We start from the raw sequence: 8,134 nt of genomic DNA on the forward strand, positions 1-8,134 counted from the left end.
GTGACAGATTTTTTTTTTAAACTGATGGCACCAAATATTTCCCATTACGGGTGACTTTATACAACTCTTAGCTCGTGTAAGTAATATGCGAAAATAGTGTAGATAAGGCATAGAATAAAAAAGACAAAAAATAACTATGATAGTACTTCAAGTAAAAATATCAAGACGGATGTGCGCGGTGACAGGTAAACAACCATTCAGAATAATAATTGTAGTTATGACTAAAGTTTGATCTTTGATAGTTGGAATATGAATATCAACGAGTCTTACACCAGTTAGATCACCCTGCAGTATCAAATTATACATAATTTTACACAATGCAAAAATCATAAAATTTAATTACACTCATCAAATAAGTATGTATAAAATCGAAAAATATAAAAATATGTACGGAATTTGGTTTAACCGTCTGCAGCTTGAGCCGATGCTTCTGGCACAGTGATATCTGTTTCACTGTTCTCCTGACAACAGAAAGTCGCTTTCAATTTTCGTCATTAAAATAGTAAAAACTAAATATCAGAGGAAACCAACAACAGTATATTGTATCGACTTTGGTTTACTTACACTGTAATTTGTTACCGCAAGGTCGTCTTCAACGATGTTGGAATCTAATGTCACTTGAGCGGGAGCCTCGAAATATACACAACGAAAATCCTACAACAGTAAGGTGTTAAAAATATAAAATTTTAAAAACCACAGTTCGAGTGGTATAATTCGAACTTACATGATCTGCTGAACTGTAAACGCCAGTAATACGGATGTACATCAACAGCCTGGGTTTAAATTGCAACACCTGCCAAGACCGTGTCAGCTTTTTAGATTTGTCTACAAGCATTTGCCAATTCTGATTATCGACAGAAGCTTCAATAGTGTAACTGTACACTCGGTCATCGTGGTCCCAAAGCCGCATCCTGTCAAATTTAGCAATATTGTCTTTAGTTAAATTCATGAACAAAGGACTAAACATTTAACACTATTCTGATATTTAGTATTATTGTACAAGCTGGAGACTCGTGCTCTAAGAAGGGAATAAGAATCGAGACCTGCATAGTTTGAGTGAACTATTCCTAAGAGATATTTTTTATAAGCCGCGGATGAACTAAAGAGCTTATTTCAACGACCGGAAATGATAACAAACAATTGTCTAAAGAAGACTAATGCGAGCCTGGCAAGAATAGTGAAATTAATGCTATACGAATTGCAAGATATTTATATTATTACCTCATTGAACTTAGTATATATGGTTGTGCAAGATGAACCACTATAAAACCAGATCCCAGCAGATGATACGTATAAATGTGTACATTATCACAGTCTTTATAAAAGCCATGTAACATCGACTGGCTCCTTGAACCATTCTGTCCTTTGATTACTGATGCATTCATAGATCTTGAAGCGACGTTATACTTAGGAACTAGATTTAAATTAGTCAATTAGGAGTCATTCCACTCAATATATTACTGGGTTTAATTAATAATATAATTTTTTTTTCCATAATCTCAATTTCTGACACTTTTGTTTGTTTTTACCTTCCTCCCAACCTAAATGGTAACGCATACATTTCATTAACTTTTCAAATTAAGAATAATATACAAAACACTTTGACTGGTCGACAGCCAGTTTTGGAAAACTATTTTTAAAGTTATAACAGTTAAAACGTTAGAAAGGAGGGGAAGTGCGGTTGGGAAATACGCGTACATAAAAATAATACTACACCCCTCATGCCCTAAACTTAAAACTTCAATAACTTTAATAATAGTTATTCAAAACTCGTTATCGACCGGTCTAAATGTTTAGTACGATATTCTCAATTAAAAAAAAAAAATAATGAAATGTATGCGTTACCACCTAAGTTTCAAAAGTTGTTATCAAAAAACTAAATTGGGAGGGCGGAAAAACAAAAAAACAAAAAATGGTAAAAAATTGAGATCACATTGCATAAAAACATTGTGTAAAAAAAAATTAAATTTCTCATTTAACCCAGTAAGATATTGAGAGGTTCGCGATACATATATATATATATATATATATATATGTTTTATTCAAAGAATGAGCTACTTCGTAGGTTTTCTTACCCATTAATCCGTTTTTGATGTTCTATAGTAATAAGACAAATAGTTTTTACCCGCTATAGAAAAAAGGTCTAAAAAAATTAAATTAATGAAACAATTCAAAATACCTAAAATATTCGCTGCGTGAGGCTAATACACTACGATGGGTGGGCAATCGTTCTTCATCTACAACCAAAACAACATCTGAAAACCTGCAATAAGTAATAAAGTTACTTCATAATACTTTTTTTTTTAATACATAAGAATACAAAAAGTAATAATAGTTTATGTAGTTATAATTTCTGTTTAAGATAGTTGGCTAGAAAAATGTTCATACAATAATTGTTATCTTATTTTCTTATCTATCTATAAGTTCCTAGTGCAAAATGAAAAATAACATAAGCAATGAATAATTTATTTAATACATTATTGATGGATAAAAATTGTGTTCACAAACGAAAATATCAAAAAACGAATATTGATAATTGTTCAGATTTCATCCATGTTTTAAAATCCTGCATTTACCATCTTTATTCAATGTATAGGTTCAACAACAGACGTGTAATTATAATGTTTAACATCAACTAAATCATAACATCGTAACTAAATAACTCCAAAATAATAAAAATAATATAGTTTATAGGTACAAGTTCAATACTTGTCATTTATATGCAGATTGCTTGGTTCGCTGATTATAAAGTGAGAGTGATCGATTTGCTTGTTATTGCGCACTTTGGAAGACGAATGCCGCATCATATAACCTTTAGGATCAGAACATGCTAAATAAGATTTTTTAGACAAGTTTGTATAATTTATTTATTCGTGTAGCATTTACAAACCGTTAAATTACTAGGTCATAATTTATTATGCAGTACAAAATATATTATCTACCTGAATTAGACGTTAAAACGATAAAGGTTAATTCAAAAAACTTGTGCATATCCGTGACTTGTGTGTTAATATGATATCAAGTTCTTGAAAACTTTATGAAACGCTTAAATAAAATAAACTTTGATATTAGTAAATGAGAACCGATTTGTAGATGTATTTTAAATATAATATTGTACTATCTTCTTCAATACTTGATAGAATATAATATTAACGAATAATAATTGGGTTAACATATGGTGTACGGTTTTTTGTATAGGTACAAAAACATGTTATTGTTGTATATTGTTAAATAATAAACACAGTTTTGAGTCTGACGTCAGTGTTTTTAGTTATATCCACGATTTGTTTTTATAAACTGTTTTTTTATGTTATGAATTGTACGCTCAGATGCCAAAACGATTAAATCCACTTTTTTTCGAATAATAGCATGGTTGGATTACCAAAGTGTATAATTTTCAGTGGCCAAAATAAATACTTCCACAGTTGAATTTTTCACCACTAGAGTGCGCTAAGTACATTGGCAATTTCATTTTTTGGAGTTAATAAGTTTGGCTTCTGAGCGCCTCATATATTGTATTATATTAAACGTGTGAATTGTAACTAAAAAAATTGTAAATATTTAATGTGGCACCTATCTACATATTATGTATGATAGTTTCCTTATATTTATATCTATTTTTCGAAATGTCAATCTTATATATGTACATCTTTAGTACTGTAGGTATCTAAAAAGTAACCCAACAAATTTGAAGTAATTAGACTAGCTATTTTTCAAAAAGCTCGAGTGCAACGTTATTTAAGTTTAAAAATCTATAATGTGTTGGTGATTTGAAAGGGGGGGGGGGGGGCTGAACTGCATTGTGCCCTAATAAAGTCACATTAAGATATGGTTTCTAATATACAAACTTAAAAAATTAAAAATAGAAATCAGTAAATTAGAAAGAACTAATGTGAGTTAAGACACAAATATTAAAAACAATACTATAAAAACATATAATAAAAACAATACCTTTCCTGTTTTGCATCGACTCTAAAAATCTTAATTTTATGTTTTGATTTATATTATATTGTTATTACCTATTATAACGCAACGTAACCTAAATTGTATTTTATTGTGATTTTTATTGACACCTAACAAAAACTGTGTATATTCTTGTATTGAAATTATAAGTTTTTGAATTAGGTATAAAGGTTAATATTCAAAACAATAGCTTTACGTAGAGCTGATAGTCTGAAATTCAAACTAAACAAAATCATTGATAGATGAATATAAAAATATTACGTTTAGTAAAATAAGCAACCTTTACTCTAGTCACCTTAATTACCATATTATTCTGTGATTTTTTATTATTTCAGATGTCATATTTTAGTGAAAAATTTGGGGGGGGGGCATTTAATTAACACGAGAAGAGTAAAATTTAAAATTGTAGCTATTCTAAACTACACAACACATAAAATAATGAATAATAATGTAATAATAACGAATCTACAATTTTAAGGCGGACAGTAAGATTACATAGCCAATCTATTGCCTCTTAATCGCACCTATGTAATCCATTAATGCTTCCCTCATATCTCGTTTCGGGGCATTCTTCTACAATGTGTCTGATTGTCTAAGTTTGCCCACAGTTGCAATGTGGCGAATCTTGCATTTTCCTTTTATTCTATGTGTTGTTGTTGGAACCCAAATAGTTGTTAACTAGTTGTTATGCATTTTTATCAAATCAGATAATATGGTATGGCTTCTATAAAGTAAGCTATAAAATATCTGTTGTATTTTTTTAAAACCTATAAATTTGTACATACACGAGCAATCTACATTTTTGCGTCGAGTAGAAAAACATATTTTTTATTTTATATTTGAACAATAAACGTTCACATTATTTCCTCTACTTATTTACAATGACTTTAGATGTTCAAGAGGCCCTCGGTTGTTTTCAATTCTTGACAAAGACTACACGACGTTATAAAATGTGTATTATAAACTATACTATGTATTATGTATGTACCTCTATACCTAGGACATATTTTGTATTGCTAGGAAATGTATCAATATTTTCGTAGTCTGTATTAAAAATCAATATACGTATGGAAAAACCGTAAAAACCGTTTGCAAAGTATGTTATTTCCCGAATTCTAGCAAATATAGTAATAATTTTTCCAACCGTCACATCAGTCCCGTGGAGCTGAAATAATAGTTATTAAACAATTTACATCAGCTTCAAATAAATCACGTTTTGGCTTACTATGAAAGCTCCACTTCAATAGCGGAACTTTCACGGTATTTTTTGTCCCTGAAAATTATGTTTCAGCTAGAATAAAAAAATATAATACCTATTTTACATGTAATAGATTTATAGCCTACCCCGACGGAAATCAAATTCCGCAAGAAGGGTAGGACAATCTATGGTTCCACAGAGAAGGTTTTGAAGAAACTTAGGAACCCTAATAAAAGTTTTAGGAACCCTAACGTTTTCAAAGCTTTACAAGACGTAGATTCAATATGCTTGTGGAAACTAAGATTATCGTAATTAGTTATACCTAATTTTGTTTTGTAGTGGAAAATATTAACAGGAAAGCCCCTTATCGTATACGTAAAACGTATAGGATGGCGAGAGCGGGAGAAAGACATTAACTCTCATTTAAGGATATTGATGTGTAAACCACGTTCATTTAACCAGCACACAAGCGAATTAAGATGATTTTGAAGCATATAACAGTCATAAAGGGAATTCATTTTGATGGCAACGATTTTATTAATTAAAGTTTCATACACAAAAATTAATCAAATGCATTAAAAAACAAATCGGTTTTTGGCTGACACGTTCCTTTTATATTAGATTTTGTTACAGTGCACTTTTCCTCATATCGATGCATCTTTTTAGAGTATACTCTGGGTGATGTATTTCGCAATAGTGCTTTACAAGTTCACTATATAGTTTCAAACCTATATTTTCTAAAATAAAAAAAACAAAAATGTTAAATTATAATATAAATAATATATTATTTTATAGAGATATGGTGTGGTGCGAAGATCACCTCAGTTTTCGACGAAACAGTTTAACTAAAAATTGGATTGTTTTTACAATGATGTGTTTTTATTTGTTTAAATTTGCATCCGGACTAAAAGGTGGACATTGTTTTTTACTATTTATTTTAGAAGATAATTTTGGGTCCCACCAGTTTTTAGTAATGTACATAGTATGATATTTTTTTTTTGTCACTTTTAACATCTTCAAGACGTTAATTGTTTAACACTTTCAAGACGTATACACTGTTCGATTAATAATTTTTGTTGTTAAAAAGAAACAAAAGATACATAGTTAGGTATTTTAATTCATATTAGTGCGAATGAGAATAATTCCTTAAAACCGACGTCCTTACATTTTCGCTTCAAAGATAAAAAAGATATTATGAAATTATGTAAAAACTTTTATAGTTAATGTTTACCTTTGTTTTCCATTGCTTCTGGACAATCATCGAAGTATTTATTGATGACCGCAATATCTTCTGGGTGGGAAATAACCATATACTTCAAAAATTGATCCGAGGTAATATGTGACTCAGATAAGACACTCATGTAGTCTTGGACCGTCCGATCTTCCTGATATCTTAACCATTTTAAACAATCATTGAACGAATATTTCGTAATCTGAAATTTTTTTATCAATACAAAGTTGAATTCCATAAAAAATACGATTATAAAATTTAAATGCGCACAGACCTTCATACACGTATAACTTACATGCTAATTAACAAACAATTTTTTTTTAATATATTTTATTTAAAGTAGCAGGTATGCCAAGCACACTTCGTATTATTACAAGCTTTAATATTTGATTACCCAAACTAATAGAATTGAAACGATTTTTAAAGGTATTTTATAGGTTGTTAAAATATAACACAAATATAGGGTAATAATTTTATCTTGGATCAATTAATATCTCATAGGGTAATATCTCATAAGAAATAATTTGTTTTTTTTTCATAATTTGAGAATAGTGTACTAAAAATAGTAGTAATAGTTTTAGTTAATAGTCTAAACTAGTAATAATAGTTTGAAAGTTAGGATGGGAGGGGAAGTGTTGTTGGAATGTGCGCCCAGCTAAAAATAATGCTACTCTCCAAATTTCAATATCATCAAAAGTAGTTATCCAAAACTGGTTATCGCCAAGTCAAAACTTTTAATACATTATTCTCAATTTAAAAAATTAATAAAATGTATGCGTTACCATTTAAATTCCAAAAATTGTGAAGAAAAAAACTAAGTTGGTAGGGGGGAAAACATAAAAGAAAAATAGAGATAACATTGTATGAAAATATTATTAAAAAAAAATGTTATTTCTTACTAAACCCTATGAGATATTGAGTGGTTTGAGATAAAATATTGACCCTGTATACTTTAGCTGTTGAAAAATAAATTATTATTATAAACTTTAATCTTAACTGCTTCTTTCCTATCGTCAGCGTAATCTTGTAAGCTTATGTGTTTGCTGTTGCAATAATGTTCAAATATTTCTTCGAATCGTTTTAAATTTAAAATATCTAAAACAAAATGAAAATTTTGAATTTAAGTATAAATAATAATACGCTATAGTAGAGGCATGGTTTAGTCCAGTGATCACCACTGTTGTTGATGAAACAAATTATTTAGGCACAAAATGTGTTGTTCTTACAATGATGTATTTTTTTTTTCTATATTTGTGTCCGGACTAAGGAGCAGACATTAATTTTTTATTTTACTTATAAAGCGTATATTTGGGTTTTATTTTTTATAATATTACTTATTTTGTGTATATTATAAACATTTTTTTGGTAATTTTTTTTTTCCGGCCGTTGATTGTTAAACACTTTTAAGATGCACACAGTGTTTGATAACATCGAAATATAAATAATTTAGAACTTTATGAAGGTCTTTATGACTTTAAGAAATTATGAAAAACTACACAAAAGTTATTTTGGTATTTAAATTTATATTAATGCGCATCAGAACACTTCCTTCAAACCAATTGTTTAACAGTGTTGCATCAAAGATAAAACAATTTTACTCAAATAAATATAACGTATAACAATGTAGCTAATGTTTACCATAATCTTCTCTTTTTTTTTTTGTATCTTTTTCGAAGAAATCATGCATGATTTTTAAATTTTCATCGGATTTGTCCATATACTTCATAAAATGATCCATTGTA

At 29.0% G+C, this 8,134-nt stretch overlaps 1 long non-coding RNA gene across 1 annotated transcript; it reads right to left on the minus strand.

The window, feature by feature from the left end:
* Positions 1–5,754: 5,754 nt before the first annotated feature.
* Positions 5,755–7,460, minus strand: LOC126836793 (uncharacterized). The gene is made up of 3 exons (XR_007685392.1): positions 7,390–7,460; positions 6,393–6,594; positions 5,755–5,898 (listed from the first exon to the last, which is right to left on the minus strand). It is a non-coding gene; the product is annotated as an uncharacterized LOC126836793 (long non-coding RNA).
* Positions 7,461–8,134: the final 674 nt, after the last annotated feature.

The sequence above is a fragment of the Adelges cooleyi genome, unplaced genomic scaffold (assembly GCF_023614345.1).
Source record: "Adelges cooleyi isolate 19-005CV unplaced genomic scaffold, UGA_ACOO_1.1 ACOO_flye_CR_arks_rails_tigmint_CR_PRNA_247, whole genome shotgun sequence".
NCBI classification, from domain to species: Eukaryota; Metazoa; Arthropoda; class Insecta; order Hemiptera; family Adelgidae; genus Adelges; species Adelges cooleyi.